This window comes from Phyllobates terribilis, unplaced genomic scaffold (genome assembly GCF_046119375.1).
Source record: "Phyllobates terribilis strain yellow unplaced genomic scaffold, ASM4611937v1 Scaffold_3__8_contigs__length_932513732, whole genome shotgun sequence".
In the NCBI taxonomy this organism is placed as follows: Eukaryota; Metazoa; Chordata; class Amphibia; order Anura; family Dendrobatidae; genus Phyllobates; species Phyllobates terribilis.
The window spans coordinates 686,105,075-686,122,955 of NW_027362763.1; positions in this window are offsets into that span (position 1 = coordinate 686,105,075).

A 17,881-nucleotide genomic window follows, 5' to 3' on the forward strand; every position below is an offset into this window, starting at 1 on the left:
AGGACAGAGACTCTCCTATACTCTGTACCTGATACCTCGCTCGCTTCGTCCAGTGAGTCCAACCTAGTGTACTCTGAAGCAGTGGTTACTCCCGAGTCTCTACACTCCTCTGACCAGGCGGAGGACCTCCAGTTGTCTCCAGAACCCTTCGGGGTGCCACCTGGTGGTAAATGGACAGAGACTTTCCTATATCCTGGATCTGATACCTCGCTTGCTTCGTCCAGTGAGTCCGACCTAGTGTACTCTGAAGCAGAGGTTACCCGTGAGTCTCTACACCCCTCTGACCAGGCGGAGGACCGCCAGTTGTCTCCAGAACCCTTCGGGGTGCCACCTGGTGGAGAATGGACAGAGACTTTCCTATACTCGGTACCCGATACCTCGCCTGCTTCGTCCAGTGAGTCCGACCTAGTGTACTCTGAAGCAGATGTTTTCTCTGAGCCTCTGCACTCTTCTGACCCGGCGGAGGACCTCCAGTTGTTTCCTGAATCCTCCGGGGTACCACCAGAAAACAAAGAGACAGTGACTTTTCCTCATTATGTACCTGATAACCCGTCTATTTCTTCCTGTGAGCTTGACAAGATGTACCTCGAAGCAGAGATTACCCCCAAGTCTCTGTCCCCCTCCAACCCGGTGGAGGACTTCCAGTTGTCTCCTGTACCCTCTGGGGTGCCACCTGAAAATATGTGGAGAGAGACTTCCTTGTGTGCTGTTCCTGGTACTCCACCCGTTTCGTCTGTTGCTAAGGGTGGCTGGATGGGAGGTAGCATCCTAGCTACCCAGAGGAGACCAGTTTTTCCGGTGGACAGGGGAAGTGATCTCTTCGAAGTGAAGAATTGGCCCTCGAATTCCCTGCGGAAGATTCTGGCAGGCCTGAAGAAGAGGGGGCGTAAGGGGGGGGGGTACTGTAACATACCTGGCGGCGTCCTTGCATAGTGGTCCATCTCCCACTGTGCAAGAGCGCGCACTTGATCTCCTGTCCAGAATGTCTCTCTGGCTTCCCTCCATGCTGTCTGTTTGTGTCTGTTTCTGCTGCTTAAGGGCGGCGCCCGATCACTTCCTGCTTTTTGTACCTGCTGTGGGTCACACCTCTTGTGCGTCCTCAGCCTATTGCTGTCTGTCACCTGGTATATAGCTCAGCTGCGCCCATCTATGCCTGCCTGAGCATAGTGTTTCATTCAGTGTGTGCTTGCACTCTGAAGGTGCCAGGTCCCGTTCTGTGTTCTCTTGTCTGCCTATCCTGGAGGCTGTATTTCCAGGCCTGTCTGAACACGCTCCTAGCCTGTTCCTCCTGCCTTCTAGGGGCCGATTACCTAGACCTGTTCCTGTATCTTGTCTGACCTGTCTGAACACGCTCCTTGCCTGTTCCTCTCGCCTTCTAGGGGCTGATTTCCTAGACCCGCTCCTGTATCTTGTCTGTCCTGTCTGAACACGCTCCTTGCCTGTTCGTCCTGCCTCTCTGGCGGCCGTATTCCCAGACCCGCTCCTGTATTCCGCTGCAGTGTCGGTCTCCTCCGTACACTCAGTTCCAGTCTGAACTCTCTCCTATCCTTTACCTGTTTTGCCTCTATGTCCGTTCCCTTCCTTTTTCTGCAGAGTCTGAACTCGTACCTAACTCCTGCTTGTTGTCTCTGTACTCCCGTTTGTGAGTTTGTGGTCCACTCGCTACTTCACTGCAAGTACCCTGTGGGTGTCTGGCTCTGCCTTTCCCTTCCTGTCTGTTCCGTGTGAACAGAGCCCTGTCCCCCCTACTCAGCCTAGCCTGCTCTGACTCCTTTGCTCACCGCTCCGGCGGTTCTAGCCTGCTCTGACTCCTTTGCTCACCGCTCCGGCGGTTCTAGCCTGCTCTGACTCCTTTGCTCACCGCTCCGGCGGTTCTAGTCTGCTCTGACTCCTTTGCTTACCGCTCCGGCGGTTCTTGCCTGCTCTGACTCCTTGCTCACTGCTCCGGCAGTCCTGTCCTGCCCTGCTTCTGCCCACTGCTCCGGCAGTCCTGTCCTGCCCTGCTTCTGCCCGCTGCTCCGGCAGTCCTGTCCTGCCCTGCTTCTGCCCGCTGCTCCGGCAGTCCTGTCCTGCCCTGCTTCTGCCTGCTGCTCCGGCAGTCCTGTCCTGCCCTGCTTCTGCCCGCTGCTCCGGCAGTCCTGTCCTGCCCTGCTTCTGCCCGCTGCTCCGGCAGTCCTGTCCTGCCCTGCTTGTGCTCGCTGCTCCTGCAGCCCCGTCCTGCTCTGTTCTTGCCCACCGTTTCGGGCGTTCCCTCTCTGCTGTGGTTGTCTACCGCATCTGCGGTTCTGTGACCCAGTCTGTACTGGGTCTTAACCTTTCTGTGCTCCAGCCCGTCCTTTCGGCCAGTACCTCCCTGCCTGCATACTCGCCTGTATCCACCCATCTGCATACCTGCCGTGTTTGCTTATATCCACCAGTCTGTGCCAGCCTAACCTGCCTGTTCCTGAGTCCCAGTGTGTACTGGGTCCTATCCCGCCTGTGTTCCTACCTGCTAGTGCCTCCCTGTCTGCACTCTAGCTGTGCTTGCCTTTACCCGCCTGCCTGCATACCAGTCGTGCCTGCCTATACCCTCCAGTCTGTGCGCCAGCCTAACCAGCCTGATCCAGTAATCCCTGTGTGGGTCAACCCCCGTGTCCGGAGTTTGACCTGGAGTAGCGCCTGGTCCCTCTGCCCGGTTTCTCCCTGGTGCACTGGCGTCGTATGCCGTCGTGCCATCTTGGTCGGATCGGCCAGATACTTAGTCACGCCCCTCCAGGCACTCTCCGGTTCATGGTCCAGTGGAATCACTACAATCACACGCACACGCCGCTCAGCCCGGGCGTGTGCATAACAGAGATGTGGGGAGGGGGAAGGGAAAATGTCACACATATGGTGGGCATGCTCTATAATAAATGCATTTTGCGCAAAGGTGGTTCCCATGATTGAGAAAATATCTGGTTTGACTATCCCTAATACGCCAGAAGCCCTCCTTTTATCAATGTTACCAATAAGTAAACGTAGTTATAAAAGGTCATCAATAGGCTACCTAATACAGGCGGCTAAGAATGTCATTCCATGACACTGGAAAAGCAGAGACCCACCCACTGTGGAGGAATGGTTTGCGGAGATCTCCCTCCTTAATAGGATGGAGCATCTGATTGCCCTCTCACCGGCTGATGTTGATAGATACTGTGTGATTTGGAGGGATTGGATTGATTTGCAAAACTCTGACGCCTACCATCTAGCCCCCAACTAAAGTTATCCGTGATGTCGGCACAACAATGATCATAATCGCACTCTATTGATTGGTGGTCTGCCGTGGTCCGCTCCCTCTCTCTCTATCTTTCATATGGAAAAATACATGCTTGATCTGGATATTGATGGAAAACCCTCCCTGTACCCCCCAATGTACTGTCGTTATGCATAGATTTATAGTTATACTACCCCTTTTACTATGTATATTGTATTTTCTTGTACTTTTTCAACACAAAAATAAAAAAAAACTTGAATTTGAAAAAAAAAATTGTAATTAGATCTACAGGCGGTGGCTACTCCGCTGACTAGCAGACACTGAAGCTTTGGAGCAGACCTCTGATTCCCAGGCTATAGTATGAGTAAACAGCTCTTCAGACTCAACCATCTGTGTTACCCCAAGCCATAGTGTATGTAGTTTCTTACGGTTAAAAGGGGGGGGAGAGACCCGACCCACCTGGAATTGACGATGGCAACGTCATGTAAAACACAGCAAGGGGACTCCAAAAAGAGTCTCCATTTTTTCCCAAAATTGTGGACAGACACCACTTAGGTGGCATCAATTGTCCCAGAGTTGCTTAAAATGGTTGGTGAGGTGATTTTCCAAAATCCTCAAGCTTTTAGTCTCCCCAGAATGACACAGGTTGGGCAGATGGTGGTTGTTCCGGCCCGCTAGGCCGCATTGTAGCACAGTGAGCTTCCCACTGCAACTTATGCTTCGTATCCGTATGACGGTTCATGCATGAAGTACTAAAACTATGGATTTTTTGGCCTCTACTTAGCTTTTGGTGACAAATGTTACAGATAACAGGAGTTGGGTCATCCTTATCGATCTGAAAAAATGCACAGGCTATGCAAGGTTTAGAGCCCATGCGACTCTGCTACTAGCAATACTATCAAATGATTGGCTGGGTTAGATGCAGAGCGTCTGGGTTTGGTTGGGGGTCTCCACAGTCTGCCTAGGCTAGATGCAGTTAAAAATTATTATTAAATACACAGGCGGTGCAGCTTGCTTCGCAGCTGGGCTAATACGCCCAAAGTATTGGTAGACTCTATACTAAATAAGGAAGGATTCACTGACTGTGGTGGCCCCTCCTTGGGCCGTGGCGATTGGTGGAGATTTGGTGGATGATTATAGGAGAAAGCTCCTTAATAGAGAAAGTTGGTGGATTTATACTTTAAATACACGTGTACCAGCGGGTTTAAATATCAGACATGATTTGATGTATCATTATGAATGATCATTTATAGATTATTATTATATATATGTTCCTTTTTTCTTCTTTTCTTTTGGATTATTTACATTTATATGCATTGTTTCTATGCTATACGATTTTAACATGGTATGTGTGTTTAAATTTCTGATTAACTCAGCCTTGAACAGGTGCATAGCAGGACATGACATATAAATACCACTTCCTTGCTGTTTTTTTGCTGTGCAATGATTAAGAATCTTTAGTTCGAAACGCATTTACTGTTCTTCTCCAAGGTGGACTTTTAAAATATTTTTTGTATGACCCAATAAAAAGTGGATTTTAGAAGATTTGTTCAGCTGGATCTTCCTGGTTCCTCATGTTCGTCTGGTAGCACTCCTGGCTCCGTGCTGTTGATCTTCTAGGTGGGTGAGCTGATTTTTTCCTTTCTTTTTCTGCCATGTGGCGATTGGTCATCCACTTGCGCTGCCCCTTACTCAACGAATTCACAAACATTTCCCGTCGGTTTGAAGTCCCATTATGCCCAACCAAAAACATAGGCCCCACAACTAAAAAAAATCGTTCTTAGGCATCGAAATCGACACCACAGCAAGGTTGTTCCGCCTCCCATGGGAAAAAATACCAAAACATTACACCTGATCTAGGTTTTTTGCGCAGTATGGAAAGTAACACTACAGCAGATGCAAGTATTACTAGGTCTCCTCGTGTTTGCGAGCTGGGTGATGCCAGTCGGAAGGGTTTTTTCTCTTCATTTATCGCACGGAACAAAAGGGGCATCTAAACCGAGTCATACAATCAGAATCAGCAGGCAGCTACAGGCGGACTTAGAGGTGTGGAAAACCTTCTTATAATCATTCAACGGTTACACGTTATTTATTTCAGCAGAACAGTCCAACATTCAGCTAAGATTATTCACCGGGGCGGCAGAATCAGGCGGATATGCAGCGATACTAAATAACCAATGGTGCACAAGCTTATGGCCTCCGTATTGGGCAGAACAAGTGCTTACAAAAAAACAGACAGTCCTGGAACTGTTTCCAATAGTGGTAGCAATAGAAATATGGGGCGCGCGCCTGGCTAACAAAAATATATTCTTCATAACAAAAAACACCAGCCTAGCGCACTTCATTAACCGGTTCCCGACCGCCCACTGTAGATAAACGTCGGCGCTTGCCGGGCTCTGTGCAGTGCCGACGTTTAAAAACGGTGGGTGGTCTCGCAGTGCTCAGGACCCCCAGGGTCCTGCAAGCACTGCGATTCCGGTGCAGAGCGTTAGCTCTGACAGGGTACATCATCGGGACCTGATTAGATCAGCTTCCAGTGATGTTAACCCTTTGCTGTCTTCTATATGCTGTGATCTATAGTGATCACGGCATATAGGAGACAGCAGGAAGAGAGGGGGTCGTCTTACTTACCTCCGAAGACCTCCGTTTCGTTTGAGGACCTGGGGTTGCTATGGCAGCTGGAGGTCACATGACCGCCTCCAGCTCTGCCATATATGGTGTCCTTCCTGTCTGACTTCAGCCTGTATGTAGCTGAAGTCAGACAGGAGACTCTGACTGAAACAGTCAGTGAAGATCTCATATAATGTAATATATGTGTATTACATTACATGAGATCAGTGATCAGAAAAATAAAAATTAATGTCCCATACAGGGACTAAGTAAAAATGTAAAAAAAAGTAAAAAAAAAGTTTTTAAACTATTAAAAAAAAAATCACAAAATAAATAAAAATAAATAAATAAAATATTAAACCAATAAATCCGTAAATTATTACAAAACCAAAAAAAGTACACATATTTGGTATCGCCGCGTCCGAAACAACCCGAGCTATAAAACTGTCACACTAATTAACTCCTTCTGTGCACACCGTAATAAAAATAAATAAAAAACGAAGCAAAAAAATATGCTTTTTCATCATATCGCCAAACAAAAAGTGGAAAAAAATGCGATCAAAAAGCAGAATAGAAATAAAAATGGTACCACTGAAAACGTCATCTTGTTCCGCAAAAAAAAGCCGCCATACAGCTCCATCAGCCAAAAAATAAAAAAGTTATAGCGCTCAGAATAAAGCAATGCAAAAAAAATATTTTTTTTTCTATAAAATTGTTTTATTGTGTAAAAGCGCCAAAACATGAAAAAAATACAGTAAGTGTAGTATCGCTGTAAACGTACTGACCCGAAGAATAACGCTGCCTGATCACTTTTACCACACGCAGAACGGCATAAAAAAAAACTCAAAAAACAATTCCTGAAGTGTTTGTTTTTGTTAACTTTACCTCCCAAAAAACGGAATAGAAAGCGATCAAAAAATGTCACGTGCCCAAAAATGGTTCCAATAAAAATTTCAACTCGTCCCGCAAAAAACAAGCCATCACATGACTCTATCGGCCGAAATATGGAAAAATTATAGCTCTCAAAATATGGTGATGCAAAAACTAGATTTTGCAAAAAAAGCGTATTTTAGTGTGTGACAGCTGTCAGTCATAAAAACCCGATATAAATCTGGTATCTCTGTAATCGCACCGACCCGAAGAATAAAGTAATCTAATCAGTTATATCACACTAGGAACGGCATAAAAAATAAATAAAACAAATATTATTCACCTGCTACTGATTTGTTTATTATGTCTCCCAAAGATCCCAGTAAGGCTCTGCTCACATTTATCCTGTGCTCTGCGCTGAGCACTTACACCAGAGTTTCCGTGTAAATCTCTGAAATACGTGATTCAGCCAGAACCCATGATGGAAGATTCCCTGTAATGAGGCAGATATAGGCCACTGTGGATGCCGTCTAGCCTGGGATCCCACGGTGTCATTTGTTTTAGGCGTGCATAAAAGTGCAGTTGGCCACAGTTTTGTGCACTTCTGAAAAAAAGGACACCACTAAACAGAGGCCAGACGGAGTCCAGAGTAACTCTGCTGCCTCATTACAGTGAATGGATCCTGCAGGGGTTTCATCTAAATTACATCACTTGGAAAATTAGATGGAAACCCCGATGTAAGTGCTCAGCCTAGAGCGCCGGATAAATGTTACGTAAAATGTTCCCAATAAAAGCTTCAACTCAGTCCTCATAAAAAGCTAGTCCCCACTCAGGTCCATCATCTGTTAAAAATATAAGGGACTTCCAAGTTACTGGTAGCAGAAAGGCTCTGGAAAAGCAAAATGGTCCTTGCCCCCCAAAAGAAATTCAGAAAATTTTGTGCTCCCAAATCCAAATGCCTATTCTACAATAATTTGTTCTCCAATTGTCAAATAGCACTCCTTCCCCCTCAAATCTCACCGTATGGCTAAGTGGTACGATACAGCCACATATGGGGTATTGACACTTTTAGAAGAAATTGTGTGACACATTTCGGCACCATTTTTACCCATTGCCCTGTGTGAAAATGTAAAATCTGAGGGTAAAACATTTTTTTGTGGTAAAAATATAATTATGCTTTTGTAGCACCCTGAGGATTCGGCTGCTACAGGGGTATTGCACCTCAACCCAGAGGTGTGGTATTCCACTCCCGGGTAAGGATGGAGTGTGGAACTGAGCTCAGAAAGCTGCATGCACTACACACATCCCATTTCCGAGGAACAGACCAACGGTACTCCCACTTAGAAATGTGCAGGTACGACAGAGTCTGTTCCTGGCTGGAGTGGGAGGGGGGTGGTACATCCCAGTAGTGTAGGGGCAGATAGGGGGAGCAGCCTGGGTAAAGTTAGGAGCTCATTGGGTGCTGGTCACCTGAGCTCACACATAGAGGGAGTATTTAAGGTGGGCACCATCTAAGATCAGGGTCAGTCAGCCAGTCTTTGCAGAGAAGCCAGAGGAGAGGAAGAGAAAGCAGAGAAGAAGAGCAGCCCCAGGCCCAGAGAGAGTGAGAGAGGAGAGCAAGAAAGACCCAGAGGGGGAGACAGAAGGAACTCTGAGAACCCAAGTACAACCCTAGGGTGAAGAGTTGGCAAGAGGGTACCGGATCCCAAACTGGTGGGGGCTAAAGCATACCTCAGCCAGAGACCGGAGGCCGTGGGCAGGATCTGCCACGGCCACCCACCACATCCACCCTGAAGGCAAACCACGTGTAGGGTCAGGGAACCCAAGGCCAAGGGTCTCCCAACAGAAGGCCCGAGGGAGCTGGACCTAGGTGGATCCCTGGTGGGGACGGCCAGAAGAAAGGACAAGAAGGAGGGCTCAGGGACACGCTCCGGACTTGCTTGGGGGTTGGCTGAATCCAGGACCTGGTGGACGCAGCACGGCTCGGGTGGTCGCTCAAGGCCGGAGTGACCGGAATATCTGCAGTAAGTAAACACCCTGAACTGCACAACCCGACTCTGTCTTTAATTATCATCTACGCTGCACCACCACAACCCCCATCCTCTGCACCTGACCCCCTGAGGCCATACCCCTCCCGTTGGGGGTTATACTATCTAAAGCTGCACCAACACCATCAGCCTCAGCGGACCCTGCTGCAGCGGCGGCCGTAGTGACCGCAATCCAACGGGTGGCGTAGTCGACATAACGAACTTTGTAACATCTGTAGGACTGCCACATACTCTGAGCTTGACACCCTGGGCACGGACTGGGTCACAGCCACTCGGAGACTACAACCCCCATCTGATCCGGCTCCGGGTATTCCCCTAAAGAATATGGCCCAGGGGGCGCGTCACTTTTTTCACTGCCCAATGGTATAAATTTAAAAATTAAAAAATGCTCACTACTTCCCTAGATGAATTCCTTGAGAGGTGTAGTTTACAAAATGGGGTCACTTGTGGGGGGTTTCCACTGTTTAGGCACATTAGGGGCTCCCCAAATGTGACACGGCGTCCGCTAATTATTCAAACAAATTTTACATTCAAAAAGTCAAATGGCGCTCCTTCCCTTTCAAACCCTGCCATGTGCCCAAACAGTAATTTGCCTCCACATATGGGGTATCGGCGTGTTCAGGAGAAATTGCACAACAAATTTCATGGTGCAATTTATCCTGTTACCCTTATGATAATACAAAATTAGGGAATGAAAAACATTTTTTGAGGGAAAAATGTGAAAATTTTATTTTTACGGCTCAATATTATAAACTTCTGTGAAGCAGCTGGGGGTGCAAGGTGCTCACCACACATCTAGATAAGTTCCCTAAGGGGTCTAGTTTCCAAAATGGTGGCACTTGTGGGGGGTTTCCACTGTTTAGGCACATTAGGGGCTCCCCAAATGTGACATGGCGTCCGCTAATTATTCAAACAAATTTTACATTCAAAAAGTCAAATGGCGCTCCTTCCCTTTCAAACCCTGCCATGTGCCCAAACAGTAATTTGCCTCCACATATGGGGTATCAGCGTGTTCAGGAGAAATTGCATAACAAATTTCATGGTGCAATTTATCCTATTACCCTTATGATAATGCAAAATTAAGGGATGAAAAACGGTTTTGTGGGAAAAATGTGAAAATTTTATTTTTACAGCTCAATATTATAAACTTCTGTGAAGCACCTTGGGGTTCAAGGTGCTCACCACACATCTAGATAAGTTCCCTAAGGGGTCTAGTTTCCAAAATGGTGTCACTTGTGGGGGGTTTCCACTGTTTAGGCACATCAGGAGCTCTCCAAACGCAACATGGAGTCCGCTAATTATTCAGACAAATTTTACATTCAAAAAGTCTAATGGCGCTCCTTCCCTTCCGAACCCTGCCGTGCGCCCAAACAGTGGTTTTCCCTCACATATGGGGTATCAGCACGCTCAAGAGAAATTGCACAAAAAAATTTGGGGTCCATTTTTTCATGTTACCCCTGTGAAAATAAAAAAATTGGGTCTAAAGTAACATTTTTGTGAAAAAAGTTAAATGTTAATTTTTTTCTTCCACATTCCAAAAATTCCTGTGAATCACCTGAAGGGTTAATAAAGTTCTTGAATGTGGTTTTGAGCACCTTGAGGGGTGCAGTTTTTAGAATGGTGTCACTTTTGGGTATTTTCTGTCATAAAGACCCCTCAAAGTGACTTCAAATGTGATGTGGTCCCTAAAAAAATGGTTTTGTAAATTTTGTTGGAAAAATGAGAAATCGCTGGTCAACTTTTAACCCTTATAGCTCCCTAACAAAAAAAAATTTGGGTTCCAAAATTGTGCTGATGTAAAGTAGACATGTGGGAAATGTTATTTATTAACTATTTTGTGTGACATATCTCTCTGATTTAAGGGCATGAAAATTCAAAGTTTGAAAATTGCAAAATTTTCAACATTTTCGCCAAATTTCCGATTTTTTCACAAATAAACGCAAGTGATATCGAAGAAATTTTACCACTATCATGAAGTACAATATGTCACGAAAAAACAATCTCAGAATCAGGGGAATAAGTTGAAGCGTTCCAGGGTAATTACTTCATAAACTGGCAGTGGTCAGAATTGAAAAAATTGGCCCGGTCACGAAGGCAAAAACAGGCTCTGGCGCGAAGTGGTTAATAATATGGCATCATCGTCTCTCCCAGTGCTAGGCCTACTACACCGGCTAGCATTCCTGTGCCTAAAACACAATGTATGGGTCCGCGCGAGCCACGATGCTGAGGGGTCTAGTGCGGCTGCTAACGCTTTATCACAATTCAATTGGCAGATTTTCACAGAGCTCCTCCCCAACGCCCACCCATCGGGCAACAGTTGCCCAGCCTACCTATGGGATCTAGTGGAGAATAGTTGATGCCATTAATCAGAGCGTCAGTTGCCCCGTCGATGTGGCAAGCATACGGTAAGGCATGGGACCAGTGGACACGACTAGTAGCAGGCAGACAGGTTGACCAATGTGAACAAGCCAGATTACAAGACACCATAGAATTTCTCCACCAGCTAATGATGAGGGGCATATCAGGGGCGTCAGCGCAGCGGTGTCTGACCGGAGTAGCATTTCACTTCCAACTACTGAATTGGGGAGATGTGACAAAGATTCATCATCAGACAATCCATAAAAGGGTGGAAAAGGGGTCAGCCAAGTCAGGAGTGTAGACGTCCTGTCCCGTGTCACTAAAACTGATTTCTCACATCATATCCCTAACACCATTAACATGATACTCACAATTCGAAGCAACACTACTGTCTACTACATTTGCGATCGCCTTCTTCGGGGCGCTATGCATAAGCGAATTAGTCCCACATCCAAAATTAACACCAGTGGAGGCTTATTACACCAGGACGTAGTCATAGCCAATAATGCAATACGTCTACGCATACGCAAATCGAAAACGGTTCCAGCGGGCAGGGGCACTTGGGTACTTCTACAACCCACAAATGGTAGGCTGAGTCGGGTAACAATAGTAAAAACATATATAACCATCAGATCACAAAGTAATTTCTTCCTATCACACATTGATGGAACGCCATTATCAAGATACCAGTTCCAAGCTATATTTAATAAATGCATAACATCGGCAGGGAACCACCCCAAAGATTATGGGACACATTCATTCCGCATAGGTGCGGCCACGGAAGCAGCAAGAGCAGGACTGTCACAAACGGGAAGTTCAGAGGATAGGGAGATGGCGATCCACGTGTTTGCGACATACATAAGACCGGACTTGTTATCCTAACGTGGTTTGTTTCTTTTACAGGTGAAGCTAAGCCAACAGTGTGGGTGATAGGCAACTCGTATATATATTGGGCAGAAAAAAGGACGAAAGTCCGCCCAGGCGGGAGGAAATTAGAGTTTCATAACACATATTTCAACTGGAGAGGTATTAGAGGCCAGCAATGGCCACAGGTACTAATGGAGGAAATCAAGGTAGGGAGAGAGGCAAGAGGTCCGGTCATCTTAGTTATACAGGCCGGGGGAAACGACCTAGGTTATCACAAGAGCGCATAACTAATGGCAATAATGAAACTAGACACTGAGCGCTTCAGAGAATTTTTCACAAAAATAGTCAGAGATTGTGCCGAGCGCGGTATGGCAAGGTGCCCGAGACATCACGGCCATCGAACGGACAAGGCGGCTAAGAAATATTTGGATGCAAAAATATATAAGAGACAGAGGCGGACAACTGGAAGGAGATAAAGCAGGCCTCATACGGCCCGACTGTGTTCACTTAATGGATATTGGACTGGATATATTCCTGTCAGGACTCCAGGACGGAGTGGAACAAGCGTTAAGAGTGATGGATGGGGGTCAGAGTCCTGCATACGAGTACGCAGGATCCTCCGTGGCCTGGAAATAGAAAGGACATGTTGGAGAGTTACACTTCTTGGCCAACTTGCCGTTGTGGAGACTGGAGACACAGGGCATGCTGCAACAAGCTGAATTATTTTAGAAATAAAATGCCTTTCTAATGTAATGAGAATAAACAGTTAATAAAGCTGTGACCGATCCTCACCCATCCAGTTGTAAGAGTTACATGATTGTATTGTCAATGAAGTGGGGGCGGTAGGGGGCTGAGTGTCTGGGTTTGGTTGGGGGTCACCACAGTCTGCCTAGGCTAGATGCAGTTAAAAATCATTATTAGATACACAGGCGGTGCAGCTTGCTTCGCAGCTGGGTTACTACGCTGACTAGCAGACACTGAAGCTTTGGAGCAGACCTCTGAGTAAACAGCTCTTCAGACTCAACCATCTGTGTTACCCCAAGCCATAGTGTATGTAGTTTCTTACGGTTAAAGGGGGGGGGGGAGAACCAACCCACCTGTAATTGACGATGCCAACATCACGTAAAACACAGCAAGGGGATTCCAAAAAGAGTCTCCATTTTTTCCAAAAATTTGGGGCACACACAGCACTTAAGTGGCATCAATTGCCCCAGAGTTGCTTAGAACAGTTGGTGAGGTGATTTTAACAAATCCTCAAGCTTTTACTCTCCCCAGGAAGACACAGGGGTAGAAAAGTCCTTGCGGATCCATGATTTGTTCATCTTTATGAACGTGAGTCTGTCTACATTATCAGTGGACAGCTGCGTACGCTTATCTGTCAGCACACCACCAGCAGCGCTGAACACACGTTCAGAGAGAATGCTGGCTGCGGGGCATAACAAGATCTCCAAGGCGTGAGTGGCGAGCTCCGGCCATTTATCCAGATTGGAAGCCCAAAAAGACCAAGGGTCCAGTGACACAGTCATGGCTTCGATGTTCACTTGGAGATACTCCTGTACCATCGTCTCTAGGCGTTGACTATGAGTCTGACTTCTTGTCTTCTGTGGCCTTGCAAAGGATGGGCTAAAAAAGTGGTGAAAGGATTCCGCAAAATTGCTGTTACCAGCAGATACTGTGCTTCTGTTACGGTTTGAGTGCTGAAGACTCGACAGTCCCACGGTTGGCAAGTTAGTACTGTGAGATTCACTACGTGCACAACTGGTGTTTTGTGGAAAAGCACATGTAAGATTCTGCAACAGTCTCTGCTGATACTACTGCATGCGTGAATCCTTTTCTATGGCAGGAATTATTTCGGCAAATTTACTTTTGTACTGGGGATCTAAGAGTGTGGCTACCCAGTAGTCAGGATTATTTCGAATTCTCACAATTCGAGGGTCATGTTGAAGGTAGTGCAGCAGGAAGGCACTCATGTGTCTTGCGCATCCAGAAGCACCAAGTCCCTGTTGTGTTGGTGGCGAGGTAAGAATCATGCTTCCTTCCTCTGCCATCTCCCCCCAACCTCGCACAACAGAAATGTGATCAAGGTCTCCCTCATCAGATGTGTCTTCCATGCCCATCGCCAGTTCGTCCTCCGCTTCGTCCTGGGATCCTGCACCTTCCTCACTAGTTTGGCTGCTACCATGCGCCCTTGTTAATCCCTCTCCCCCACCCTCCCATGCCTGCCGCCTTGGTGCTGCCGACCGTCTGGACCTTGCAGATGTTAGCCCTTCCGCATACAACTCCTCCTCTACTTCCTCCACCTCCTCTTGTCCCACCACCTGACTCCGAATTCTGTTTAACATGTGCTCCAGCATGTAAATCATTGGAATAGTCATGCTGATAATGGCATCGTCAGCACTAAACATCTTCGTCGCCATTTCAAAACTGTGCAGAAGGGTGCATAGGTCCCTGATCTGAGACCACTCCTCCAGCGTGATTTGCCCCACCTCTGGATCTCGTTGGCCCAGGCTATATGTCAGAACGTATTGCACCAGGGCTTGTCAGTGCTGCCACAGTCGCTGCAACATGTGCAGAGTTGAATTCCACCGTGTTGGCACATCGCCTTTTAGCCGGTGAAGTGGCAGGCCCAACGACTTCTGTAGAGATGTAAGTCGCTGAGCTGCGGGATGCGAACGGCGGAAGTGAGCACACAGCGACCGTGCCCTCTGCAGAAGGCCATCTAGTCCGGAATAGTGGGCTAAAAATTGCTGGACAACCAGGTTCAACACGTGAGCCATACAAGGCACGTGTGTGACATTGCCCCGGCGAAGGGCCGCACCCAGGTTTGCAGCATTGTCGCACACGGCCTTCCCTGGTTGCAGGTCCAGTGGAGACAATCAATCATGAAACTGGTTCTCCAGAGCTGACCACAACTCCTCAGCTGTGTGACTCACATTTCCCAGACATTTCAAAGCAAAAACTGCCTGATGACGTTGAGCCCTGTTGCCAGCATAGAAAGGAGGTGTGCAGGATCCGTTCTGCGCAGTTAGAAAGCGGGTGGCATGACCCGACAGACTTTGGGTGCAGGTGGAGGACCGAGAGGAGGTTGAGGAGGCAGAAGCAGTGGAGGAACTTCGAGACAAAGAGGATTGACGCACAACTCATGGGGACGGCAAGACTTGGACAGCAGCCCCTTGTCCTGCTGTCACCATAGTTACCCAGTGCCCAGTCAGTGACATGTAACGCCCCTGTCCATGCCTACTCGTCCAAGTGTCTGTGGTGAAATGCACCCTGTCACACACACAGTTTCTCAAAGAAGCGGTGATGTTGTGTGCGACATGCTGGTGGAGCGCAGGCACACCTTTCTTTGAGAAGTAGTGCCGACTGGGCATCTGATACTGGGGCACTGCGACGGACATAAGGTCTCGAAAATCCTCTGTGTCCACCAGGCGGAAAGGCAGCATTTCTGTAGCCAAGAGCTTGCAGATGGTGAAATTTAACCTCTTAGCTTTCTCATGGCTAGGAGGAAATGGTCTTTTACTTGTCCACATCTGAGGGACCGAGGACTGGCTGTTGTGCTTAGACGGGGTTGAGTAGGGTGTCCCCGGCAAACTGCCGGTTTGTGAGGAAGATGCAGGCGGAAAAGTTAGCTTGCCTTGATCCAAAGGTGGTGCTCTCGATGTCGGAGAGCGCTCAACACCAGCTGGTGTTTCCACTTCCAAATGAAATGATGACCTGCCAATCACACTGGCTGTTGCGGGTAAAGAGGTGGCAGGTCTGCATCTCAAAACAGGTGTGACGGCTGTCCCCCCAGTCACAGAGGATGAAGAGGCTGCGGATGCACAAGATGGGGCAGATGGTGGTTGGCCCGGCCCGCTAGGCTGCATTGTAGCACAGTGAGCTTCCCACTGCAACTTATGCTTCATGACCATGTGACGGTTCATGCATGAAGTACTCAAACTATGGATTTTTTGGCCTCTACTTAGCTTTTGGTGACAAATGTTACAGATAACACGAGTTGGGTCATCCTTATCGATCTGAAAAAATGCCCAGGCTATACAAGGCTTAGAACCCATGCGACCTGAAGAGCCACCACGACTTGTGGTCAGAGGCAGAGTTGTGTTTGAGGATGCAGTTGTTGACGTTCTTCCAGTACTACGTCTCTGTCCAGGAAGGCGCAACCTGACCTCGTCGTCACTAGCATCCTCCTCTGCTGACCTCATCGACTGGCTGACTGCGGGTTGACAGTAAGTGGGATCTGCAACCTCGTCATCATCACCCTGTGTGTTCTCACACCCGTCGTCCTCAGAGCCAACCTCTTCCTGCCCTGACAAAAAACTAAAGTTGTCGCTCCAATCAGTTATTTGAGTCTCATCATCGTCTTCCTCTTTGTCTCCACCAACAGGAGTTACAGTTTGGGAACAAGGGTCTACATTATGCTCAGAACCTTCTTCATCTGGTCCTGGATCCGACTCATAAAGATTCTGGGCATCAGTGCAGATCATTTCCTCGTCTGGAGTCACAGAATCTCTGGAGCCGTCCTCTAATTCCCAGGCTATATTATGAGTAAACAGCTCTGCAGACTCAACCATCTGTTCTACCCCATACTCAGACGGGCAGCTGGAGACTTGGGAGAAGTGAGGAAGCAAGTGCGATTGGGGTGACTCCTCTGAGGACTGGAGTATTTGTGATGTTGAAGTTGAGGTGGAGGAGAGCCCACTTAAAGGAGCACTTGATATCCGTTGAAGCACCTGCTGTTTTTGTGCCTCATCTGGAATTTGTAGCGATGGGCGTGGCCGTAAGAAAGGGATCGGATCACATTGTCCACTAAAATAAGTAGATATCTTAGTTTGGCTGGAAGATGGTCTTTCTTCTGCAGATGTTACTGTTGCTTTAACACCTACCCCACGTACACAACCTTTTTTTCCCTTCCCAACACGCCTATTCCCCTTTCCACCAGCAGCAGGCCTTTAGCCAAACATTTTGGTGGTTAACTAATTGACAACTCTGGAGTTGTTTGCACAAAAAACGATGGATGGAAACCGAGCAGAGCTGAGTGGCCAAATTGTGGTACTAGCCCAAAAGGATTGGCTGGGTTAGAAGCAGTAAAACTATTTTATTAGATACACAGGTGGTGGAGCTTGGTATAGATGGCCTAATACAATGAGTACCACACACTGCTACAGGCCCAAAATTATTTTACAGGCAAGATGCAGCTAAAAATTATTAGGAATTTGAAAGCTGGGGTAGCATAGTATAGATGGCCTAATAGAATGAGTACCACACACTGCTAATATGCCCAAAATTATTTTACAGGCAAGATGCAGCTAAAAATTATTAGGAATTTGAAAGCTGGTGGAGCTTAGTATAGATGGCCTAATAGAATGAGTACCACACACTGCTAATATGCCCAAAATTATTTTACAGGCAAGATGCAGCTAAAAATTATTAATAATTTGAAAGCTGGTGGAGCTTAGTATAGATGGCCTAATAGAATGAGTACCACACACTGCTAATATGCCCAAAATTATTTTACAGGCAAGATGCAGCTAAAAATTATTAGGAATTTGAAAGCTGGTGGAGCTTAGTATAGATGGCCTAATAGAATGAGTACCACACACTGCTAATATGCCGAAAATTATTTTACAGGCAAGATGCAGCTAAAAATTATTAGTAATTTGAATGCTGGTGGAGCTTAGTATAGATGGCCTAATAGAATGAGTTCCACACACTGCTAATATGCCCAAAATTATTTTCCAGGCAAGATGCAGCTAAAAATTATTAGGAATTGGAAAGCTGGTGGAGCTTAGTATAGATGGCCTAATAGAATGAGTACCACACACTGCTAATATGCCCAAAATTATTTTCCAGGCAAGATGCAGCTAAAAATTATTAGGAATTTGAAAGCTGGTGGAGCTTA